This window comes from Callithrix jacchus, chromosome 16 (genome assembly GCF_049354715.1).
Source record: "Callithrix jacchus isolate 240 chromosome 16, calJac240_pri, whole genome shotgun sequence".
NCBI lineage: Eukaryota > Metazoa > Chordata > Mammalia > Primates > Cebidae > Callithrix > Callithrix jacchus.
Window position 1 is genome coordinate 34,593,980 of NC_133517.1, and position 26,745 is coordinate 34,620,724.

The 26,745-nt window shown below is 36.2% G+C and overlaps 1 long non-coding RNA gene across 1 annotated transcript in view; it reads left to right on the forward strand.

Annotated features, from left to right (window-relative positions):
• The window catches only part of LOC103788550 (uncharacterized), an 89,196-nt gene extending 63,515 nt beyond the window's left edge, over positions 1-25,681 (forward strand). The window contains exons 4-5 of the long non-coding RNA XR_614508.2: positions 21,893-21,955; positions 25,554-25,681. This is a non-coding gene — a long non-coding RNA (uncharacterized LOC103788550). The remainder of the gene's footprint in view (positions 1-21,892; positions 21,956-25,553) is intronic.
• The last annotated feature ends 1,064 nt before the right edge of the window (positions 25,682-26,745 follow it).

Below are 26,745 nucleotides of genomic sequence, written 5' to 3' on the forward strand. Positions count from 1 at the left end.
TCATTAGTGGCCAGAATTAATCACCCCTGCACAAATAATACTTCTTTAGTACTTGTATCTCCATGGTAATATTGATGACATTCTGGTCTGCAGTATAGCTTTTTGTGCACCTGTCTTTTCTCTCTTTCTAAATCCTCATTTATCTGTTAATCCCCACAGTGGTTATTGAAAAAAAAACCTTGACTTAGGTTTCAATAAACTCACTTATTTATTTAATAAATATTTACTGTTCACCTACTATGTGCCAGAATGATGATAGTCATATTACAGTCACTGCAACAAGTAAGAGGAATGCAGCTCCTGTCATTGTTATCTTTCAGTACTAGGGCATAGCCAAATATTAATTAATTGTATACATATATACAGAATCCCAATTGATTTACATACTATAAAGGTACTGGAAGCAATGAGAAGGTATAAGAGGGCAGGCATGGTGGTGGCAGTGGCAATTTTGGTTGTGAAAAGCCAGAGGGAGGGGAGGATGTATGGAGATTGTTGAATTAAAAAGCATGCAGTGATATTGAAAAAAAAAGAAAAGTAATCAATTTTGCTACTGTTTCTCTAATACGACCAGTCAAATAAATATGTGCATTGAACCAAAATTATTGATGAGGTAGAGTCATATGATTTGCTTTTTATTAATAGCATTCGACCAGGATATAGATTTTAGCTATAAAGTATTTTTTTTAATGTATCAAGTACTTTGCTGTGCCCTCTCATGAGCACGTGTGCACACACACGCACACACACACACACACACGGGCACACACACAGAGAGAGACAGGCACACACAAAAATTAGTTACTCTTTTTTTTTTTGAGACTGAGTTTCACTCTTGTTACCCAGACTGGAATTCAGTGGCACGATCTCGGCTCACTGCAACCTCCGCCTTCTGGTTCAAGCAATTCTCCTGCCTCAGCCTCCCGAGTAGCTGGGACTACAGGCGCACACCACCATGCCCAGCTAATTTTTGTATTTTTAGTAGAAACGGGGTTTCACATTGTTGACCAGGATTGTCTCCATCTCTTGACCTCGTGATCCACCCGCCTCGGCCTCCCAAAGTGCTGGGATTATAGGCATGAGCCAGCGCGCCCGGCCAAAAATTAATTACTATTAAAAGTGCTACTGAACTAGGATCGACTCTGTTTTTATAGGAATAGGAAATTCATTCCCAGAAGTTTTCTCTGAATTCTGAGATCTTACAGGATTCTAATCTGCTTTCTCCTGATGAGGATATGAGATTGGGGGCTAGTCAAATGTCTCATTTCATTGGGATTCCACAATACTTTTCTCAAGCAGATTTGACTCTTTGACTGAGCAGGGAACCATAAGCAGTGGACTCTTCCACTGAATTCCTTTTAGGCTTTACTTCTTGGTAGCTGCAGAGCAAAGTGAAATTATAAACTATGCTAGCATGGACTGATATTTTCCTAGCTCCTTTTTCCTCACCATGGCCTAGAAAGAAACAAAAATTGCATTGAACAAATTTCACCATTCTGTTTTGATTCCAAACAACTTCTCCTTCAGTGCTCTAATATTGCCTTTTGAATATCTCGACATCATCCTGTGGTATGTGCTCCGTCTTTGCTCTAGACATAAACTCTGTCTTAAATTTAACTGATGGAATAAGACGGTGGTGATTTGAGATAGCATCATAATTCTAACATTTGAGTGAAATGATCTTCACATTTTTCTGTTATATTTTAGGCTATCACTAGGTGTTTCTTTCTTCACCAAGCAAAACATGTTTTTATTAAAATAATATACAAAATATACTTTTGCCCTGAGCCCTTCTGCATGTTTTTTTGTCGTAAGATCTGTTTTCTTAGTGGAACACAAGGGAGAGAACTGCTAAATTGGGATATTAGCTTTTATGAGGTTCATTAAATGACTGCGAGTAGAGAATCAGGAGAGAGAAAATTTGGCAGATCTCTTACCATAGAGACTAAGGTGGCTGTCCAGCTCAACAGAGAAAGTCTTGTGAATTAATTTTGTTTTGAGCAATATATTGGTCACTGGCTGGACAATATTACTTTTCCTTCATCATCAATGCATGTAAAGCAATATATTTACACATCAATGCATTATCACAGACATTGCAGAATAAAACACTACCAAGTTATTAGGTATTACCACAGAAAAATATCTGCGAGAAGATAGCAGACGTTTATGGGTTAATCTCTACTCCCCATCCAAAAACACCAAATCAACAAATTACATCCCCAAACCTCAACCCTTTATGAAAAATGCTTCATTTCAAGCTGTTGGGTTTTTTGTTATTGTTGTTGTTTTTCTTTTTTCTTCCTTTTTTTTTTTTTTTTTTTTGAGACAGTCTTGTTCTGTTGCCAGACACCATACTAGAGTTCAGTGGCACAGTATCGGCTCGCTGCAACCTCCACCTCGTGGGTTCAAGCAATTCTCCTGCCTCCCAAGTAGCTGGAACTACAGGTGTGTGCTACCATGCCCAGCTAATTTTTGTATTTTTTAGTAGAGAGGGGGTTCACCATGTTGGTCAGGATGGTTTCGATCTCTTGACCTCATGATCTGCCTGCATCAGCCTCCCAAAGTGCTGGGATTACAGGAGTGAGCCACCGTACCCAGCCTTGGGTTTTTTTAAAAAACATATACAGTAAATTGATTATAATTAGTTTCAACTATGAGTAATAAAAATTTATGATATCAGTGGATTAAATATTGGTGACATTATTTTTCTATTTCAGTAACTTTAAACTTTTTAAAGTGTTTCCACATTCTTATTCTTTCTTGATTCTTACAATGGTTCTGGGCTGGAGAGAGGTTGCAGTGAGCCAAGATCGCGCCATTGCACTCCAGCCTGGTCAACAAGAGAGAAACTCCACCTCAAAAAAAAAAGAAAATGAATAAGCTGAGACTCAGAGGAGTTCAGCGTTATTATAACTGCGGGAAATTTCAGTTACCCAAAAGAAGAGTCCAGTCTTGAAGGCATCGGAAGCACAGTCCCTTTACCTGCTGGCTTTTCATGTTATTAGGAGACATGTGAGCCATCGACATGTAGACCTTTTCCTACCTGGCTAAGGCCCACACAGACCAGAGAGTGGAGTGAATACAACAGTTTACAATCCTTCGAAATTGCCAATAAAAATATTTTCTGTGAGCATTTGGCTAAAACTCATGCTGCCAATCTTGGCCAACAGTAGTTTCAAAACATCACACACTGGGGCTTGCCGGGGGTGGGGGGCCAGGGTAGGGATACAGGGAGTGGAGGGATTGGGGAATTCTAACATTAGGAGAAATAACCAATGTAGATGATAGGGGGATGGGTGCAGCAAACCACCATGGCACGTGTATGCCTATGTAACAAACTTGCACATTCTGCACATGTACCCCAGAACTTAAAGTATAATAAAAAAAATTTTAAACATATAGTATTGACATTTGTGAAAGAGCTTCATATACAGCACCAAGTTACTTAATACAAGTTCAATCTCTAAATGTAGGAAAACAGAAAGAGGAAAAAGACTATGGACATTAGAGCTAAACAGAATTAAATTTTAACCACGGCTTTGCCACTTTCTTGCTGTGTAGCCTTGGTTAAGTGACTTACGCACTCTGGTCTTTGGTTGGTAGAGTGGTTATGCTCCTCTGATGACATAATGTCTGTGAATCCACCTGTGCTTCATACTTGCACAGTGCTTGGCCTTATGAAGCCATTGTTTAAATACAGTTATTATTCAAAGAAGGCCAAGGAAGAGTCTAACGAGTGCATCTCTTTTGCTGAACTCGAATCTAGAAACAGATGGAAAGGGGTTAAAGTAGTTAAGGGATTCCAGATGTAGCCAAAACCACAGAGTGGCAGAAGGTTGTCTGAGAGCCTAGATGCCAGAAGAAAAGCGAGGACCAGAAAAAAGGGAAACTACCACCTCTAAGACCTGCTACTACTTGGTTCTCTCTTTTTTTTATCTTTGAACTACTTAATAAACACTAATTAACCCTGCTCCCTGTGAGACAGACTTGCCTAGGGCACCATGCTCTTAAGAACTATACACAGTTCCTGTAATTGACTCTATTATTCTCATTGCCTGGGACATCAGTAAAGCTTTCTTCCACCAGCATCTTAGGGCCACAGGAAAAAACTTGCATGGATACACCTACATCCGACCTCGTGAAATTGAGGGTGTAGTTCAAGTGCCACAAAGAACAGATACCATCTTTCTGGCACAAAAGTTCCTGACTTAAATAGAAAAAGGGTCAGCCAAAATTATTCATCAAGCAGTATAAAAAAAGCAAACAAGCAAAAGCTATCAATTAAAACATCACAGCCATGCATACATTCATATGTGAAGAACGTATTTGATCATGCTTGTGTCCACGTGCTCAAAACCGGAAGATTATTGTACAGTCCCTTTACTCCCTCTCTAGCCAAAGCAATTGCAAATGCTCTTTTCAAGCTCATATTGCAATATTAAAGGTCTACCTCAAGTAAACTGGGTACAGTGGTGCATATCTGCAATCCCAGCTACACAGGAGGCTGATGGGGAAGAAACCATTGAGGCCAGGAGTTCGAGACTAGCCTGGGTAACATAGGATGACTCTGATTAAAAAAAAAAAAGAAAAAAAAGAAAAAAAAGAAAAGAAAACACCTCTAGTGCTAAATCATTTTTTCTTAGCACTTGCTGTCTTTAGAGTCCTTTTATATATGTCTGCTTTAAAAGGTTCTCTGTTTATTTTTGCATATTTATGCACCTCAGGTAGATTATCCTCTTTTTGAGGGCAGAAACTGGTAGTCTCTGATTTTATTCCTTCTTCTTGACTGGTCCAGGGGAAGGCACCCAGGGTATTGAGGCTTCTGATTGATTTTCTGCGGTTCTGTTTGTACACACCCTCCCCATCTGTGTGGTCATTCTTCTAGATTCTTTCTGCTCTGTTTATGGCCTTTCCTACTGCCTTTTCCATAACCTTGACTCTGCCTTCTCTTCCATTTCTACTGTGCATTCATACTTGAAGGCCTAATTCTAACACCAACTCTTTCATCACCCATGGCCTGATTAGCCTACCCGTTAGATCATTTCTTTCTTTGCATTCTGATTGTGCTATCCATCATAACATTCAATTACTCCCAGTTGCTTTTATGATTTCTAGCTTTATCTTCACAACTAAGTGCCTTAAGGAAAATGACTTATGTCTCCATTTATTTTCATTGATCCATTCGGCAGGTAGATTTCTTTTGTTGTCTCCAGTTGTCTAGCCAGTTACGAAACATAGTAGACACTCAGTAAGTACTGGTTGTTTGTTTAGACTAAATATTATTTCCAACATGGGTTAATCTCTAGTAAATCCTTTTCTTAGACTATATTGGAAAAGTGATTCTAGTTTTAAGTTGTCCTTGCTTTATCTGTCCAAAATTTTTACCATACATTTCTTGTTAAAATAAAACAGAATTTTCTTGGCCATTAAAAGGGGAGGAAGAAAATAGACATCTATATACATACACACACATATGTATATATATAAACATATATATGAAAAATAGAGATGTATGAACAGTAGTCCCTCTTATCTGCAAGGGATATGCTTCAAGAACTCCAGTAGGTGCCTGAAATCTTAGATAATACCAAACCCTATATATACCATTTTTTCTATACATATATAACTATTAATTTAAAAATTAAGTATGGTAGATTATTAACAGTAACTAATAATAAAATAGGAAAATTATAATAATACACTATAATTAAAGTTATGTAAATATAGTCTTTCTCTCTCTTGAAATAACATAATATTTTTGAACTATGGCTGATGTTGGTAACTGAAATGGCAGAAGGTAAGACCATGGATGAAGGGGACTACATATAAATATATGTATGAATGCATGTGTATAAATACATAGATATTGATTTATTTTTGTTGTTGCAGTTGCACATGTTTTATGTTTCCATCCCAAGTGTTTAACATTTGTCCTCTGATCCTACCCACTGTCCATCTCTGCAGCCTCTTCTCCAACCCTTCTAGCCTTTGCCATAATTCTCTAGACCTACTGACTCCTTTGAGTACCTATGTAACTTTCCATGCCTGCTCTGATTTTTACATCCTTTTGTACACACTGTAGAATCTATAAGAATTTTCTCCCAACCCCGATCCTCCTCATCTTCTTTCTTCTATTTAGTTCTCATTTATCTTTCAAAATTCAACTTTAATGTCACTTTTTTTTGGAAAGGCCTTCCAGATGCCAGAGCCTGAGGAGCTACATACCTATAACATGCCCATCTTCCCCAGTGGTAAGATGCCACCCTTTGCCGATGCCTGGATTCTATGCTCAAGGAGCCAAGTCCTGGATCTGTTTTGTTTACCTCTAATACTCCCAGTGGCACCACAACACCAGATTCAAATGAGGTGCATATTAACTCTTAGCGACTGAATGGATTGTCACAGGGGATCTACTAATACATGGGGACCATAAAGTCCTGCCTTTTTCAGCTAATCTGAAAAGCAGGTTCCTGTTTGCTCCCTAACTTATCTATGTAGTTCATTTTACTGACTTACATTTTATTTTTTAAAGATGTTGAGCCTCTTAATATATAAAATGAGATTAAACATAATCCTAGTTTTATTTCAAATTGCTTAGTTGAAGAAATTCTGGCAAGCTTTTTTTTCTAGAACAACATTGTTCTTTTAGGACAGCAAATTCTCTCTGAACATTTTCCAAATGTGTGCCCATTTAAATATTTACTTGGAGCTGTCTTTTGTTTTTGAGAAACTTTTTTTGAAAATTAATTTTGAGTGCAAATTATGGCTATGTAATCCATTTGGACAAAAGCAAGCTGGTTGCCAGGTTACCATTTTAAATGGGTTCATAAAATAGTCCTTGGTAATATTACTTTAATCCGGTGTTTACTGTACCTGGCAACTGTCCTTGTTGTATGCTTCAAAAGCATTTAGATAGGATGTGGTTACTAATAACTAAGGGACCACTACCACTGGGTAAATAGGATTAGAGTGAGACCAAGATCTTTCGCTGCTTATAACATGCATTTAAATACATGAGAGTCAAATTTGGCAAACTGGAGGAAGTTTCTTTTAAGTACATGAAAGCTTTTCTTGCCTGGGATATTTTATTTATCAGAATCATATAAGGGCTACTTAACACTTGAGGAAATGCTGTCATATTTGGTTCTGCTTCTTACATCTTTCAGAAAAGAGGACCAGACACATGGCGAGAAAATCAGTATGGCACCCAGCTCGGCATGCAGGTGGATGGACAGCCGCGCAGCACTGCTGCAGCTGTGACTCTCTGGCAGGCATCTAGGGCCCCTCAGCTGTGCTCGGAACCCAAAAATAGATGCTTCCCTTCACTTCCTTTCCTGACTCACCTCAGATATAATGAGACTTTCTGTTTACAAAAAGCACAGTTTTATTTTTATGCTCACAAAATCACCTGATGACATTAGGATGCCAAGGATTAAATGCAGACAGCATGATTTTTTTCTCCAACGGAACCAACAAACATACAAACATGGCCCAGGTGCCTACCCTGTGCCACTTTCTTTTCGTCTCAGTATTCTCATAGCCTCCTTTTTAAAGAAAGCTACCCTTATCGAGTCCTTTTGAAAAGAGTTCAAGTGTCTGTATACAAAAGTTCTTGCATAGGGTTCTGGTGATAAAGCAGAATAATTTTCAGTATTTTGCTCACAGCAGACTCAGGCAAGGTGTTCACCAACGGCTGTCCTTTTCTTCCTGAGCACACAGCTGAGGTACATGTCTAGCCTCACTTAGGAGCAGCTTAGGAATTAGATTCTGGCCAAGGTAATGTGGGTAAACGAGGGTGCACCATTTCCAGGCCTGGGCAATAAAACCTGCTCAACTCTCTGCATGCTGACTGCTGCCTGCAGGGATTGTGTTTGAGATCTCCAAGGCTTTAAATAGAAGGATCTCAAGTAGAGTGTCCTCCTGGCTACCACTGAACCATGATATAAGAAGAAATCAACTTGTATTTTATAAAGCTGCTGAGGTTTGGGGTACTTTGTTGGAGCAGTTAACCCAATCCGACAATTGTGTGCCCCTTAATCTGTATGACACTCACAAACTCATGAAAATGGCCACTGTGAAACAAAGCAGCAGTCAGCAATGAATCTACAACCTGAAGGGGAGGGTGGAATAATCCAAGGTAGATTCGTCTCTTGAGTCTGACCCTGTCATGGTGATAGGAAGAATCTGAAGTCCATGTGACCTGTCCCCTGCTCTATTTGCCAGATGAAGCATGGACCTCCTCAAAATGCTCCTGCAAACTTCTGTATCCTTTAAAAACCACATATACATTGATAATTTTGATTTGTCTTACTAAAGAGGCTACTCTATTCACGTCCTGTCTTCCATTTTTCTACACAAGAACATTTTCTTTAATGCTAAAAGCAGATAGATTTAACCTCAGGTTATCAGGATCATCACAGGCTTTTGGAACTGCAAAAGGTGTTCATAAAAATTGTGTCTCATGGGTCCTGTTCATTGGATGTGCTTATAATTCTTTGCTTAAGCTGAAAAATATGTCCATGAAGAAAAAATAATCAAAGGTAGATTTGTCAATGATTCAGTTAATCTGCTTGTGATAGCCAAAGAAACCAGGTAATTCAAGCTGAAAAAGAAAATTCACTTAGAAAAGGCATTTTCACTTAGGGCCAGGGAGGAATATCTGCCTGCTGGTAGACTATTGCATTTTGAAGAAGTGTTTTATTTTCTTGGGAAATACAAGTGTAGAAGAAGTATCCAAATACTTGAAATAACCTTTTCTCTTCCCAGATAGCCTTGGGCTATCAAGTTCCCGCAAGGAAGCAGGCATTTCCCCTCTGAAAAGGGAAGGCTTTAGCTTTTGGCAGTTAAGCTTAAGAAGAGGATTCTTATTTTCCTTCCCGTCTATACTACAGCCCCCAAAATAACTCAGCCACAGTAGAGTTGTTACCCTTTAGCACCTGCATTGCTGAATCTCCTAAGGCCTCTAAATTCAATTTATAAAAATTGGCTCTAAAATTTTCAAAGGGCTGTGGGATAGGGAAAATGGGAGATTAGAATCCAAAAGGATCTGTGGAGGAAACAGTGGAGATTTAAACTGCCTTCTGTGTGCACAGCTGCCCTGTTACTAATACTTTTGCCTAGGAACATCTGCCTGAGGCTTCTCCACATACCCAGGGTGCAGGCTGAGGGTTCAGTAGTGCAGACCGTGATATGGGATTATCCTTGCGTGTGTTCTCCTGTAACTGTGGTTGGTTCCAAGTGGAACTATTGGTGATCCAGAAACAAAGTGATCTCCTTTCCAGGAAGCTATAGTAAAGGATTAAGAAACCATAGAGGCATATGAACATTTTCTATGCTATTTAGAACTTGACCAGACTCAGCTTTTAATAAAAGTTAATCAACCCATCTGAGGCATATCAGAGAGGCAATCCAAACTGGGAGGAATGCTAATGCCATGGGGGGCATCCCGGGCCTTACTGGTAAAAGGCAAGGGAGCCTCTTCCTCCAAATGTGAGAGATGCTCCACTGTGCATGGCCATATGTCTGCTGCAATCTGTGGCCTTATGGATGGAGAACTCTCCTGCCCCAAAGCGCTATGTTGAACATGGAACAAAATTGGCAGTGCCAAAGGGTAAAAGGCATTTACTGCGTTTCAAAGACAATCAAAATATTTTTAGTAACAGAAGGGTTGGTAAATGAATACACCATGGGTGTGGATTGTTTTCTATGGTGTTTTATCAAGAATGAACAGAGTCCAGAGTCTTTAAAATGTTTAAAAACTAGTGACTATAATATTAAGGGTTTTATTTTCTTTTAAAGCACAAGAATACTGACATATTCAAATATTTGCCATTTTTTCCAAAATTGCCACTGGGGAGCCTCTATACCCACCCCAATAAAATGGCTATTTTTCAAATAATGTTTGAAATTTTCCCTCACAGAATGCCATCAGAAACTGGCTTATTTTATTAAACACTCAAGTGTGAGTTGCCACACTCTATGTATGTAACATGGGTTTGATTTCTTTTTTTCTAAATAGCCAAAAGTTTTAAACCTATGTGTTGTGATTAAAGTTTGTAATCAAAGAGTTGGATTAGAGAGTAAAGGGACTTATTTAACTTTAAAAGTGACTAAATTTGGGTGGGGATGCACTAATTTAAAAGTAGCTTTAAAAACAGTGATCTATAGGAAATTCTTGAAATGCTTTGGAAAAATGGTAAAATTGTAGAATAAGTGGCTAGCTTCCAAAGATGGTTTAAAAGGCAAATATTTATTTGGGCCTTTACATAATGGCACGATTATTTAAAAGGTCAGTTTGTTCAGAATTTAAAGTGGACTTTTAACATGCACTTTCAGTAATGAAGGATAGGGTAAGTTTGACTGCCTCCTGCTGAGGACAACTAGCAAAGCACAAAAAATATTTTTAATCAAATTACTTGAAGACATTGGAAGGCCAGTAAGGCAGGGAAAGATTGCTGGGTCAAGATTGAAGAAGACAGATACTCAGAAAGATGAATGCTGCCTTTGGGGTCACCTTTTTCCTAGCAGCATCTGCCCATTTCTGAATAGGTGGTTAAGCAGCCAAGAAGATTGTAAACAATGCTCCCAATAGTCTTGTGGAGACAGGAGGACAAAAACTAAAACAGAGGGGCTGCTGGTAGTGCTGGTATAACACCAGTGCTTTGGCTTAAAATTTCAAAGTTTCTCTAGGAGTAAAGACTGTAGGAGAAGGGGTAAACCAGTAGTACACAGCATCTCAAAAGGAATGAAGACCAGATTTAAATCTTTTAAAATAGAGTGAGATAAGATTCTATTGCTAGTATGCAGAGCTGAAGACAACATCAGTATTGGACTAATCTTATCTCCATAATTTTTCATATACAATGTTCAGCACTCAATCAAAATAATCAGATGCACGAGCAGACAAGAAAGGATAAGGAAGTAAACAGACTATAGAAACACCATTCAGAACTACAAATGAAGATTTTAGAATAGCTATGTTCAATATATTTAAAGAGAAAAAAAGATATTACTGAGAAGTTCACCAGAGATCCTGAATTATATATGTAATATATGTATATAGAAATTAAGAACTTAATGGAGGTAACAGTACATTAGACACAATTGAAAAATCAGTAAGTAAACTAATAGATAAGAAGAAACTATCCAAACTGAACAATGGCGAGTTTAAAAAATGTAAATCTTAAAAGAGAGGGTAAAAACATAGAGGACAGTTTAAGAAGACATGAAATCAGAGCCCTAGAAATAAGAATGAGAGAAAATAGGGTATAAGTTACCAATGATAAAATGGTAATGGCTGAGAATTTTCCACAACTGAAAAATCCATCAAGACACATATTCAAGAAGTACCGTGAACCCCAAGAAAGTACACTGGTGCCTGTCGGGGGGTAGGGGAGGGATAGTAGGGGTAAGGGGATTGGAGAGGAATAACATTAGGAGAAATACCTAATGTAGATGACAGGAGGATGGATGCAGCAAACCACCAAGGCACGTGTATACCTAATGCAACAGACCTGCCCATTCTGCACGTGTACCCTGGAACTTAAAGTATAATTTTAAAAAGGTTGTATCTAAATTAACTGCTAAAATTCAACAGGGAACAAAAAGAATGTCTTAAAAAAAGAAAAGATATGAAGAAAATGTAAAAAGAAAAATAATTAGACTGTCAACTATTGTCTGCAAAGAAAAAATAGAGACCAGAAGAAAAGACAGTAACACCTGTAAATAGAAGAAAGCAAATGACTGTCTACTTAGAATTCAACTCAGTGAAAATATCCTTCAAGAATGAAAGTTGGGCCTGGTGCAGTGGGCCATGCCTGTAATCCCAGGACTTTGGGAGGCGGAGGCGGGTGGATTGCTTGAGGCCAGGAGTTCAAGATTAGCCTGACAAATATCATGAAACTTGGTCTCTACTAAAAACCAAAAATTAGCTGGGCATGGTTGTGGGTGCCTGCAATCCCAGGTACCTGGGAGGCTAATGCGGGAGAATCACTTGAACCAGGAACGTGGAGGTGTCAATGAGCTGAGATTGAGCTATTGCACTCCTATCCATCCTGGACGACAGAGTGAGATTCTGTCTCAAATAATATTAATAGTGATAATAATAATGTTAAATAAAAACTTTAAACTGAAACAAATTGAGAAAATTCATCACTAGGAGATCTGAACTAAAAGAAACACCAAAAGGTATTTTTTTAGGCAAAAGGAAAGGAGGCCAGATGGAAAGTTGTAGATTCAAGAGGAATTCAACAAAAACACCACCATCAACAACACAACATAAACATGTGGGAAAATAAAGATTAATGCTAGATTTAATAAACAATATTAATAACGTCTTCTGGAAGTTACAATATACAAAGAATTTAGGTATAAAAGAAGTCAATGGTGTTCAAGAATTCTAGGGTCCTTACAGCAAAGGTAAAATTAGTAATTTATACAATAATTTGAAGAAATTTAGGAGTACCCATGGCAGTCTCTAGAATAAACAGAAAAGAAATAGGAAAAGCTAATAGAATTAGAGTATAATTGAAATATTTTTTAAAAAAAGCAATAATTCCAAAAGAAAACAGGGAAGAAAAGAAAAAGTAAATAGAAAAGGCAGTACATAAAAAGCAGATGATCAACTTAAATCAAAATACACTAGGGATTACATTAACATAAATGGGATCAGCAATATTGTAAAGGAAATTCTAGTTAGTTAAATGTGTCAAGAAAATAAATAAAAAATGTAAGTTTCATAAAGATGAAATAAAAGTCATTATTAATAGATACTATAATTGCATATATCAAAAATCCAATGAATCTATAGATAAATTATGGGAATAATAGGTCAGCTTAGTTATTGAGTACAAGAACAATTTTAAAATCAGTCGTATTTTTGTATAATAGCAAAAATTACTTGGAATACAAAATTTAAGGAAAATAAACTATTTAAAATGTTAAAAAGCCGTTAGCCCTAAATAATTCTAATAAAAATGTGTAAGACCTCTATACAGAAAATATAGAGTTCCACAAATCAACGATAATGATATAAAACCCAGAAAATACAATAAAAAAAATTGGCAAGAGGTTTTAACATTCTTTAAAAGGATATCAAAATGACTAATAAAATATACAAATGCGTTAATTCTCATTAGTTATCAGTGCAGTACAAATTGAAAACACAACGATATGCCACTATTCACATTGGAACAGCTAAAAATACAAAAACCGAATAACTGTTGAAAATACTGAGTTCATGAGAATATCATGCAATTGAATCTCTTTTTACTCTTGTACTGAGTATGTATTGTTATAACCATTCCTAAAAATTGTTTATTGTCTTTTACAGTTAAATATGCATATATCCTAGCATCCAGCAATTTTGCTCCTGGATATACACCCAGAAAAAGGCATGCATATGGACCACAAAGAAACATGTATAAAATGATTCATAGCAAAATTATTAATAACAAATCCAAAATGAAGCCAATCCAAGTGATTATAAACAGTAAAACTGAAATTTATGTAAGTATATATACACACACATAAGAATGTGTATATGTGTATATATTTACAGTTATCAGTTGAATTCTATTTTAACAATGAAATGAATCAGGAGTATGCATAACAAAATGAATTAATCTTATAAACAATATTGAAAGAAGACTCAAAATATCCATTCAAATATTCAATTTGTGTAGATTTTGTAAACAGACAGAACTAAGCTGTAGTCTTAGAATTCCGGATAGCGGTTTTGTCTGCTGAGACATAGTATTGTGCTTGGGAAGCCATGTAAGCGGATTTTGGGGAACGGCCAAGATTCTGTTTTTTGCATATAGTAACTTGGGTGTTTGCTTTGTGATCATTAATTGTACAAAACCTTTATAGATTTGTGCACTGTTCTATATTTGTGTTTTCCTGCTCAGTAACTAGAGATTAAAAAAATAAACCATTAATAAAGGGCACTTTCCACTTTCTGAATATGTTTTCTCATCTACAAAATGGTGGTAATAACATTGGTTTTCAGAGCTTTTCAGTATCTAACACAACAAATATAAAGTGCATAACAGAGCTGTTGGTACCTAGGACACAATAAACATATGTGTATGGCTGGATATGGCGTATGGCTAGATGTACTCAGTACACATTGTTTGAGAACAATGGCCTTTTCAGTGCTGCTTAAGGCAAAGCTGTTTTGTCTCATTGCATGTAATTGTAGCATATAATTAAATGGATTTATACCACTAATATTTAATAATTAAAAGAAATGTCCTCTCTAGGACTGTTACTTAATCATATCTTATTGCAAATAGGGACATAGGAAGATTACGGCTAACATTCTGTTTTTGTAAATGATAAACTGTTTCAAATCCCAGTCTTACTTTGTGTTTGTTGTATGACCTTGAGCAGGGTGATATTCTTAATTTTCTATTTTTCTATCTGAAAAATTAGGCTAATAAGAGAACTTAAACCACATAGGGTTATTGTAAGCATTAAATGACATAGAAAGTGCTTACTAAGTGCCCTAATCCCTCAATACATAATTTTCGCTTAAAAAATATACTAATTGCAAAAAATTTTGTTTTGTAATTATGGGATAAGAGAAAGAGTGATATATTTATCTTCTAAAATGAAACTGGTTTGAATCACTATCATTTTTCAAGTAAAGATTCTAGAAATCTTAGCCTATAAACACAGAATTTTAGAAATAATTTTATTAACGTATTTTGCAAATTAATTACACAATTTATACGAGAAAACAAAATATACTAAAATAATAAAAAATCTCACTGCGTCTGGGGGCAATATTATAGCTAGTTATTGCCCTATAAATTTAGCCAGTCTATTTTCAGGATATCAGGTGATTTTTAACTCACTAATTCAACAAACATTTAGCAAGTGTTTCTCTCAGATGCTTCTCTGAGCACAAAGATAAATAAGATACTGTCCAAAACTGGAGCAACTCACATTCAACGTAAGAAAAGTAGCAAGATATTTATTCAGTCACTCACTCAAAATTTATGGAGCACTGCTAGATGATGAACAGTCAATGATGAATGGTCTTTATGGCCTCTGCTTTTGAAGAGCACACAGTCTAGAGAGCATGATAAATTCCAATAATATGTTCTAAGTTTTATGATAAAGGACAGAAGAAGAAACAGCTGACTCCCTCTGGGCAAAGCAGTGCTCAAGAGGAGTTGACAGCTGAGCTAGTTCCTGAAGGATGGGTAGAAGTAGCACCATGTTAAGAGGCAAATGTATATTTTAGCAGGTTTGGAGATCTGCAAACAGTTCAACGAGGCTAGAACCAGGTGAATGGAGACAGTGAGGTAAGAGGGGGCTGAAAAGTAAAGAGGGAGCCAAATGGCATATGACCTTTAACTACCATGCTAAATGCATTGGACTTTATCCTTTGACAACATATGATTAGTAGGTACTTTTATGAAGAGTAGTGACTTGTACGTATTTATGTTTTAGAAATAGAACTCTGTTGGTAGTGTGGAGGAGGGTCACAAAAACAGGACAGCCTAGAGATCATGTACAGGACAGAGAGGAAGGTGGAATATGTAGGAGACGTTTCAAATACAGAGCTAAAGATGCTAATAACTGCATAAGTGTGACTAGGAAAAAGGCTGGAATTTTAGTGGTGTCCTTACAGCTATAGGACATGAAAGAGAAATGGGGCAAAGTTCGAGTTTAGTTTCCGGTTATCAATGTTTTAGGTGCCTAAGGAATAAACAGTGGGTGTCCTTGAGATCAAGGATCACATTTCAGTCTCTCTAGGTTATCGATACAAATCTATAACCATTTTCCCCATCTGATAAATGACATTAAGAATGTCTTCAGTTGTAACTTAAATGTGTTATATTAATGATTTCGCTTTTCTAATGAAAGGCTGATAAAGCCTTCAGAGCAAGAATAAATCTTGCAGCCCCTCTGAAAATGTACCATTAGATGTCTCCAAATATTAATTGCTCCAAATATCAAAAACTACTTTTCGTTACATTTCCTCTTCCAAATGTCCCTAAATCTACCCACTCTCACTCTTACCACTGGCCCCAAAAAGTTTCTCCGAAAGGGTTTTAGGTGGTATCTGTAAATATAATAAAAACTATCATTTAGAAATTTAAAGAGCAAAGAGACACGAAACTATTTGCCTACCTTGGTCTCCTCTTCCTCCTGGGATGCAATTGTTAGTAAAAGATAGAGTTTTATTTTAAATTAGAGTCTTTGGCTTTACTTTACAAACAAATACTTCCAATATCCTAGTATGCAGTTATTTTTTTCCTTGAATAGTCACTTTGTATACATTTCCCTGATTATACCATCAGCTCATTGAGGGTATCTCTTAGGTGTCTGGATTTTCTAAGGCCCTCAGTATGGCACTTTGCGTATAGTCCATGCTAAGTATAGTTATTTGATATGTTATTTTAACTATAAAATTATACCATTACTATTTTTAACAACTCAAAGGTTGAACTTAAGCTACAAATCTTGGATTTTATAAATAAGGTGCTTGTGTTTTCAAAATCCTGCTAATTTTCTTGGAAGATACATATCATGCCCTCACAAAATGAGCTTTTCAAATTTCTTGTTGATGCATTCTCTGAATTATAAAAAGAAAATCTTAAGTTTGATTCATAAAAGGTGAAGAAAAGAGTAACTCATATTTTGATACTCAGGGTGTTAACAGTGTTTTTTTCCCCTGTTGTTGAACCCTATGATTTGCCAAGGAAAAGAATGAAAGCCGCAAATACCACAGTGACCTCACCCATGTCTTCTTAGCCAAGTGCTTGTCATATTCATCAGGTGGCCAACCAGAACATTTATAAAGGCCACAGGGCCTTTAAAATGAATTGAAAACAGGTTTGTTTCAGTGAAATGTGGGGCATATGTGCTACTGCACGTTGCTATTGTCAAGGGGCATTCCACAGTCCCTCGTATTTTACAAAGTATAATTGAAGTATACCACAAGTTAAAAAGAGACAGAGGTCATTTTTAGAATCAACCAAGTCTGTTCCCTGCTCATGACACCTACTGCAGTTCCTATATGTATAAAACTTAGCTTCTATGGAGGAGACCTGGTTTACTCCCCTGAAGGGATTAATTTCCTCATAGATAAAAATGGACTATGCAAAGCTACTCATCAAATACTTATGACGTCTAACGTTGAGACATATATAGGGCTGAAATGTGCCTACCTACTGGGAAAGAAAGCTCAAAAAGGTAAAAATGATAGGATTTTAAGATGGGTCTCTAGGTAAAATAACACAAAAAGCAAGTGAGTTCATACCAACTGAGTATTATTTCTTACTAAGAGAGCACCCTCAATAGTCACTGAAGTAAGATTTAGTGAAATCTGTCTTTATGTGGACCAACAGCTTGATTCTTTCATTGTTTGTTGATTACAGTAACATTTATAGTCCTAGAATATCCAGTGACAGTTAATTCTAGTGATTCATGCTTTATTTTGTTCGACCTTTAAAGGATTTTTTAAAGTGCCAGTCATCCACTAAATCTATAAACCTGACACACCAATTGGTTCAATTCTTTGGTTGCTGTTAAGTGTTTATTGAATAAACCACAATATATCAAACACGATATAGATAAAGTCCACTGTAAGTGTCCACTCTAAGAACTTTATCTATTTAGAAGCTAAATTGGCTTAAGCATTTGTTATATAAAAAAAAAGGTCCTAAACAAGCATATGTTGATCAAATTTTAGTTAGTTTATGGGTGATGGACTTGAATGGAATACCATGAGAAAAAATAATGGCTGAAAGGAGTTGTGGGAAGTGAGAGTCTTCATTTGCCTCCGCTGTTCTGAGATTTCACCTGAAAGATGTGGCCTGATGAAAAGCCCTGAATTGTCAGAATATTAGTGGGGATTTTGCAGACCAGAAATAAAGCAATTTGGATCAAGAGAAAGAAATCCAAAACAAATGGTCTAGAACCTAGATGTGAAGCAGATTTCTCAATGAAAATAGAAAATTTATTTTAAAAACTAGGCAAGACTGGAAATTATCTGGTGACTTTGATCAATATTAATTATGTGATCAAATCTGAAATTGAGCAAAGGCAGCTTTTCTCCACTCTCTTCATTGTTTACATGTTATGTAATTGAATTAAGCATATATTTGCACTCATGCTTCTGAGAGTATGGCTATGATGAGTTCAACCAAGTCACAGCCTCCAAATCACAAAAACAGTGTGAGGTCAAGTATTTCTGCTTTGAGGACCTGGAAACCACTTTATGAAGTTTAGTGGGAAATAAACAGGAGGTTCTGTATGGGTGATTTTTTGACATGGAACTTTCTATGGATATCAGACTCAAGGGTTGTATTATTGTTTCCTGACACTTATCCGTATATAAATTTCCTCAAACATTTATTTTCTGAAACAACAAAAATAACAAAATTAAGAGTTCTGGCTCAGAGAAAGTTGCTGTTTTTATTGTATCAAAAATTATTTTAGAAATAATGATATTACTGTGCGATTACTATATTTACATTGACATGTCATATACAAAATTCTATTCCTAAAGCCCTTGTCTATTTATAAAACACTTGTGCATTTATTATCTCATTAGATTCACTTATCCTTTGAAGTAACTCTTACTGTCTGTATTCAACCAATGTAAAAAATAAAGCACAGGAGATTATATGTCCCGCCCAATCTTATACAGCCTACAGCAGCACAACTTAAATCCCAGGGTCCTTACTCCTAGAGTTTTTTTTTTTTTTAATTGCATTAGAGTATCTACTAGAATCTAGTGAACAGTCATGCTGCAGAATATTATTTCTGGAACACTGGAGATCAACTCATAAAATGCTAAAGCGGCAATCTTAGAAATAGGTATGAACAATGATGGCTCTATCAGGTTTTTAATGAATAGAACCTGTCATAGGATACAGATTCAGCTCAATTTTTGAAGTCAGATTGTCCTCTTCCTTCACGGATGAGGTATTGGAAATAAAATGGATGAAGTGACCAGAACTTTGCGTGAATGACTGAAACCTGGCTGTTGTCTTTGTGCACATACCAAACTCACCTCACGTGCTGAGAATTCTTCTCAGTAGAGATGGTAGGAAATTAAAAGAAACATAACCTACAGGGTAAAAATGAACTTTTCCTTTGTAATGACAGTAGTTTACCAGGTTGAAAGCTAGAGTGACTCAGATTTATCTTTAAAGGGCTGTGGCAATGGCTTGACTGGTAAAGCAAATGCTCCTCGAGTCAGCACCATTCCACTGAGACCCTCTATTCTTTTCAGCTACAAATCATAAACTATGATAGCTTTGGAGAATGGGGTGTAAGGAGAGGAGGCAAAAGGAATTTGTTTACACAAACTTACTTCCAGGTGTCCTAAATTATAAATAAATAATCATCATCATCTAAGCTGTCCCATAAAAGAATTCGTAAACAAACACATTTGCATGATAGCACTTTAAATGAAAGAATTACAGGGGAAAAGACAGACACTAAATCTTTAGTGATGAATAGTGAGTGGCTTTACAGCCACTGCTTCCAACTTATTCGATGCTCCCTACCAAACAGCAGCCTCACACAAGATGAACCAGTAAATCGCTAATTTTGTTCAACCTCAGAATCCTGTGAACATTTTAGAAGATATATTCAATCTTCATTTGTAGTTTGAATTTGGCTACTCTTTACAATTGACTTGTAATTTATTTATAAAATGTATTTGTAACAACACTCGTGGTGCTTTTGCAGTCATTCAGATTTGTGCAGAGTGGTAAGAAACTGGACTCCCCATTTCTGCCCCCATTTGAAGCACTCTGTCTTGTTGCTTCAGTTCTCATACCGTGTACCACCATCCTCTCCACTGTTTATTTTGTGCCACTTTTGTGTGTGTGTATTTTTCTTTGTGGTGGGCATCTTCCTGTTTAAAATGGCCCTCAAGGACAGTGCTGAAGTATTGTTTATTGTTTTTAAGCACAAGAAGGTTGTGAAAATGTGCCTTAAGGAGAAAATTGGTGTGTTTGATAATCTTTGCTCAGGCGTAAGTTAATGAATCAACAATATATATTTTAAAAGGTTTCTTTAAACAGAAAGACACATAAAACAAGGTTATGTAATGACAGGGTGATGAAATATAACCTATTTCCCCTAGAAACAATGGTTCTGTATTTGCTAATTCAGTGTTGCCAGTGACTTTATAAAACACATACTCCCAGAAAATAAGATTTGACTATAGCTTTGTTTCTAGTATTTAGAATTATCAATTATTTAAAAGGCAAAACAATAATTTATATTACTATTTAGAACTATAGAAGTTGCAGCTACAAACTCCAAATTTTGAATGTAGTAAAATAAGTAATAATGTAGTAAGTTTTGAAAAAGTAGCATTTTAAATGTATGTAAACTTGAGTAGATATATGTATACATTTTCGGGCATATTTTGTTCTTTTCAATGAATATTTAACCATTTCAAAAGTATTTCAAGTGATTAAAACATTTCAAAATGTTGGAAAGGGCAATGCTATCAAATGAAATGAAGCCCCAGTAAATGTGTCTAAGCCACAACTTTGAAAGAACTCCATGTTTTAATAGAGTTGGTATGACTGAGATATAACTCCACAAGAGTATTTTTTGATATGCATTAATTTTATTACTGAATAATAGCAGTCATTTGTAAATTTTGACCACTAAATTATTGCCCATAGTAACATGTACATGTCACTGTTGGGATTAAAATCCAGAAGCCTTTAGATTATGTTATCTATTTTGCCTTGTGTCTTCATGCCAAGGTACATTCCTAACCTTAAGAAGTTTTTAACCACAACTTTTTTTTTCTATTGGTAAAACTAAATCAAAGACTATTGAAACGATCCTAAACGTATGATTGTTAAATGTTTCCAGTTTTAAATTTCACATACCTATATTTGAAACACTGATTTTTAAACAATAATTTCACTTTACATTTGCTTCTTAGAAATGCATCATATCATGTCTGTAAGAAGTATTTACTGAGATGCAAGTTGAATTTGTAACTTGTGTCTTATGATTCTATGCTAAAATTTCATCTGTTAGCAAATCTAGAATTGAGCAGTGAATGTTTAATTTGGGGACACATGTAAGTCTTGTTTATATTCTTTATATATGTATATGTATATATATTTTATTGCACTTTAGGTTCTGGGGTAAGAACCTAAGAAATCCTGCATGTGCAGAACATGCAGGATTGTTGCATAGGTACATACATGGCAATGTGGTTTGCTGCCTCAATCCCCATCACCTATATCTGGCATTTCTCCCCATGTTATCCCTCCCCAACTCCCTATCCCCTACGGTCCCTCCCCTATTCCCCCGGAACAGACCCCAGTGTGTGATGCTCCCCTCCCTGTGTCCATGTGTTTTCATTGTTCACCACCCACCTAAGAATGAGAGCATTGTTTTATGCTGAACAAAAAGGAAACCCCAAGACAAGAAAAATGCAGCTACCATAAAAAAATGGTCTTCAAAATCTTGCTATTATGTTATCCTTGAACTGATTTTTTTAACATAACTATGTTTGATAGCTATAATATTGAAGAAATTTGGGGGAAAAAGGCTTTCTTTTTGCAGGGGGTGTGTGAGGGCACAAATTTTCTTGCACCTGACAAATTATCTTATTTTAAATGGATTCAGCAGTCTGTGAGGGGGCAGGTGTTCATGACAACAAAACGACGAATTAGACTTAGTTTAAAAAGGAGCATATCAGAATAAATACGACACATAACTAGTAGCCTATAAAAGGGCTATAAGGAATAAAAACTTGACATAAAAGATAAAGCAGAGTGATGGTGTATATCAGACAAATAGGGAAGGACAACCAAGCAGCAAGATTTTGTGGAGTGAAAAAGTTATCTGCAAAAATGTCAGCATCTCATGAAATTCTTTACAGGATTCAGTTCCCCCCACTGTCCTCACCCAACCCAACAGAGAAGAGGGCTTGTGACTGTGTAAGGTAATTATGCTCATTCAGGCTTTAAGAATTTTGAGGTTTTTCAAGAGGTTGGTTAGGTCATGGAGTCACTTAGATTTCTAAGATACAATGTTTATTCCCACAACATATCTAATGTAAACATCAGATTGACCTGAATGGGCAAAGCTTTTCTTTGCTATACCTATGTTGATATAGTAATTATAGAAGTTTCTATCAGAAGGTTGAGGAGATAGAGGGATGTATATAACGGGCTGCAAGTTTGCTGGAACTAGAAAGAACTTTGCTTCGTGAGTACTTTTAATGGACTGGGGCTAGAGATGGCCCTGCTCAAAAACTAAGCATGGTGCAAAAGGTTAACCAAATGAATGTGCAATTAGAATGCTTGCAGAGACATTCTGCTATGTTGTTGTTCTGTAATAGTCATTGTATTGTAACTATTACTGATTTGTTCAGTATTGTTGTGAGCCTTTTATCCCTTCAAATATTCTGCCAAACATTTAAGTATTAAAAGTGTGACTCAAATACACAAAGGTATAAACAGCTTAGATTGGTTGCACATGAAGCCAATATTTTTTCTTTTATTTTTCTTTTAGTTTTTTTAAAAGGAGTCTCACTTTATCACCCAGGTTGGAGTGCAGTGATGGCATGATCTCCTCTCACTGCAACTTCCGCCTCCCAGGTGTCCAACTCCTGATCTTGTCATCCGCCTGTTTCGCCTCCTACACTGCTGGGATTACAAGCGTGAGCCACTGCGCCCAGCCGAAGGCAATATTTTCAAAGAATATTCCGCCATTTTAACTAAAGAGAGAACATGAAAGAAAGAATGGACTGTCTTCAACCTTTAGAAGAAAAGTACAAATGAAACACTTTCAATAACGGAATAATTTAGTTTTCTGAATTAAAATAAAATAGGCCACATCAATAACACAGGTAGAACTTTGTTCTAAACGCTCCTTTTGCAATTAACGATTAGCCTTCTAATGCCTCATATGTGAATTATATTAATGTTGTGGATTAAAAACAGTATGGGGCACATTTGGGAAACAGTTGATTTTTCTCCCCGGGACACCAGAGGATATTTTTTATTTTAGAAGTATGTAGCTTTGCCCAGTAGACAAATTCCTAGAGAGTTATTTGGGGAAAAAAAAGTTTTTGTAAATAAAGGCAGTTTTGTAAGCATTAGAATATTGTACTATATGCAAAATTACAGTAAATTCTAATTCCTTTTTGGTAGTGTTAAATTTTCAGATAATGCCTTATGTAAAGCAAAGTGGGTCTTGATGCAGAAGTTGAAAGGGTTAATTCTGTTTTCTCAAGTGCCTAATTTATTAGAGAGTTACCTTAGGCACTGGAAGCATCTGGCTCAACGTGTACATATTTTTCAAGTACAAATTAAGGACTGAGAATGAGGCCAAGAACACGCTGTTGTGTGCAGCAATGGGATGGACTCACCAACAGAGAAAGGCATAAATATTGCCTCAGATTTTAATAAGGATGAAACTTCATACACATTAACAGTTCTTTCTCAATGGCCTGAAAACCCTAAGTCATTATACTTGATCCCTGCTTAATGTTCTGCATGTGTGAACCAATTTGGCTTGATGGTGCACTAGGCAGGTAGGACATTAAAATAAGACTCCTCTTTTGTTTGTAAGATGTTTTTAAAGAAAGACTTGTCCTGCGATTTGTGCCAGGATATGTACCTGCATGCCCATTTTTGTCTATCCCATCTAATCTTAAATGGAGGACTAAATAGTAACTTTGCCTGCCATTAACAAATCATGTTGACTGCCCACCTCTCTTTTGCTCTATCTCTATTTTTTAAAATCAGGGTTAATTCTGGTTAACTGAGAAAAAATCCTAACAAATCTTTTGCAATTGCTTTGTTTCTTCGTGAATTCTCAAAAGTAGTCAAAAGTTAAAAGTTATTGGGGGTGTTGAGGGGGTATATAGTATTACATTGGAAGCTTTAGTGAGAGACAAAACAATTCCAGTTTCTGCTACTTCTTTTACTATTTCTCTGATGTCACATTATGTGTATACAGATGATGCATGTTTCCTTAAATCAGAGATAAATTGTTCAATGACTGGAAGACTCTATCTGTCAGAAGCAGAGTTCACAGGCACATATCGGTTGTCTTGGGAGTGTAGAGAGGCGCCTGTGCATCAATGACTGGATATAGAATACATTAAAGTGCATAAAACTTGGATGGAGAGGTTTCATGTGGACAATGGAAATGCCATTTTCATGTACTTGCCAACGTAGATATGCAAGGTGAAATAAAAGCCAAACCTCTTTTGGATAGTGTCCATATCTACCCTGATGCAAAGAGAATCTCACTTTGGATAATGGAACTCTAATATCTCATTTACTATATTTAAAGGAACAATACAGGCAGCTGAAGGAGCTTCCCAGGACAGACTAATTTTCAGGAGACAGAATGACAAGGAAGACTTAACCCTGCCTCTTGCTCTGTGCATTACAAAGGCATCTGGGCTCCAAGGTGATCAGCTTGACCTTTCTCTTAAGCACTGTCTAATTTTTTTTAAAAGCGGTTAAAAATGCCAACATGCAAATTGTACATAAAATATTTAAAACATGAGCCCTCCCTTTGAAAAGGTGAATTAATGAATTCATCAATCAAAACCCTGAAGTTCTGAAAACCTCTAATTTACTCTTGTTGTAATTTAGTGGGAGAAAAGTAGCCTTCTGCTGGATAGCTCCACAGAAATGTAATTAACCTTTGCTTTTGATGGAACAGGTGGGACAATTGTTAGAGTTGGATGATAAATACACACACACACACACACACACACACGCACACACACACACACAAGCACACAATCTTATAGGATTCTTACTCCCAACCTTTTTGTGAAGACCAAGATTTGAAAATACTGTAAACAATAAATTACTAATATAAGCTGTAGCAATAGTTGTTTATAGACAGATATGTAGAGCCAGGCAAACACACATCCAAATGTTAACAAAGTATATAATGATTTCTGTTACAGAAATTGAGGTATCTTCCCCTACTGAATTTTCCAGTGATTTTTTTCAATTAACATGTATTACTATGAAATAAAATAAAATAAAATACCAACATCCAGTATCTGCCGGCAGGTGCCCATAGCTGATGGCCACAAGCCATGTCAGCAGCAGCATATTTTCATGCAGAAGTTGTAGCACGAGCTAAAATGCTTTCATGGGGACAATGGGTCAGAATATTTGGCACTGAGGCTGCACAACAGAGATTTGATTCAGTTCAAGACATCCGAGAAGATAATTCTCTGCTCATAAGACTGAAGTGTGTAAATTAAAACAAGATGCTCCTAGCTCTCCTTCCTCTTATCTCCTGTCTTCTGCTGATTCAGGACGGAGTTGGTTTGTCTTCCTCACTGATTCTCACCAGAGCCCCAGTTCTTTCTTGCCTTTGTGTGATGAACTCAGAGTTCATTTATACTGGATTGTAGACTATGTTTAAGCTGCGGCAAAAGCTTAGGAGGAGGGCAAAGGCATTTTGTAACACATGGAACCTTTGATACAATACAGAGATGAAAGATTTACTCTTCCAATTTTTACAAGTTATTGCTTCTTTAATTAATTTTACTTCCATAGGTGAAAATGGATATACCATTTCTGGGAAGAGAAAAGAAGCCAATTAAAAGTGGAACATGTCATTACACTGACAAGCAATGAATGTACCTTATTTAGAAAAAAGAATCCATGAATTCCTGTGGCTCTGATTTATTCTTAGGTTTCTTGTCTCACTCGTTAAGGACCCTTTGGCCACTAGTGTTTGTGTATGTATATTTGTGTGCATGGTCATGTGTATACCATGATATAAATATAAAGGATTTAATATTCTTTTTTCACCACAAATGTAGTTTATATTTCAATATAAAACCTAATTTGACTAAGCAGCCAGGATTAATGCATTATCTAATTTATATAAATACTTTAGTAGAAATAGCTCAATTCAGGTTGTAGTTTTAACATGTTCTCCTGTCTTATAATATCTTTCTCCAAATGATTATGTATATGTTCATTGGAATAAATGGAAATGCTGCCAAAAATCATAGCTTTTAAATTCTCCTTTTCAAAAAACCAAAGTACCAAAATAAGCTGAAGAAATGTCTTCTTTTTAAAGTATTGGACTTTTCTAAAAGGACTCTATCTATCAATCAATCAATCTATCTATCTATCATCTATCTATCTATATCTCTGTCTATCTATCTAATATAGATACATATAGTACATATATCTGTATAAATACAAACATAGATAGAGTCAGGGCTGGTCGTGTGTGTGTGTGTGTGTGTGTGTGTGTGTGTGTGTGTATACATATATATAAACCTGTATGATAAATTAACCATTAGAGAGGTACTAGAACCATTGCAATTTCTCTCCCATCCCACAATACTTTTGTTTCTTTATTTTTTGTTTGTTTGTTTTGTGAACAGATTTTTAGTGGGAGATCCTGTTGTTTGTGCTTTGTAATGATGAAAACTTCTGTCTTTTTGTTTTTAATCAGTTCCCACACACTGACTGGGAGGCTCAAAGTGTAATATGGCTGTTTTTCTTAAACTAGTGAACAAATATGAGACTGTGTATATTAGCCTTCATGGTCCTGCTCACACACAGCAAAGTTGATCTTTAGTTTTATCATAGCTCATAATTGTTCAAACAAAAATGGTCAGAGTGCTGTGAGTGTTAGGTTTTGGCAACCAACACAGTTTCATATGGTAATGAGATTTCCCCCCTGTAGGAGGGCTATGAACTGCTAATTAGCATCTATGACCTAATATTC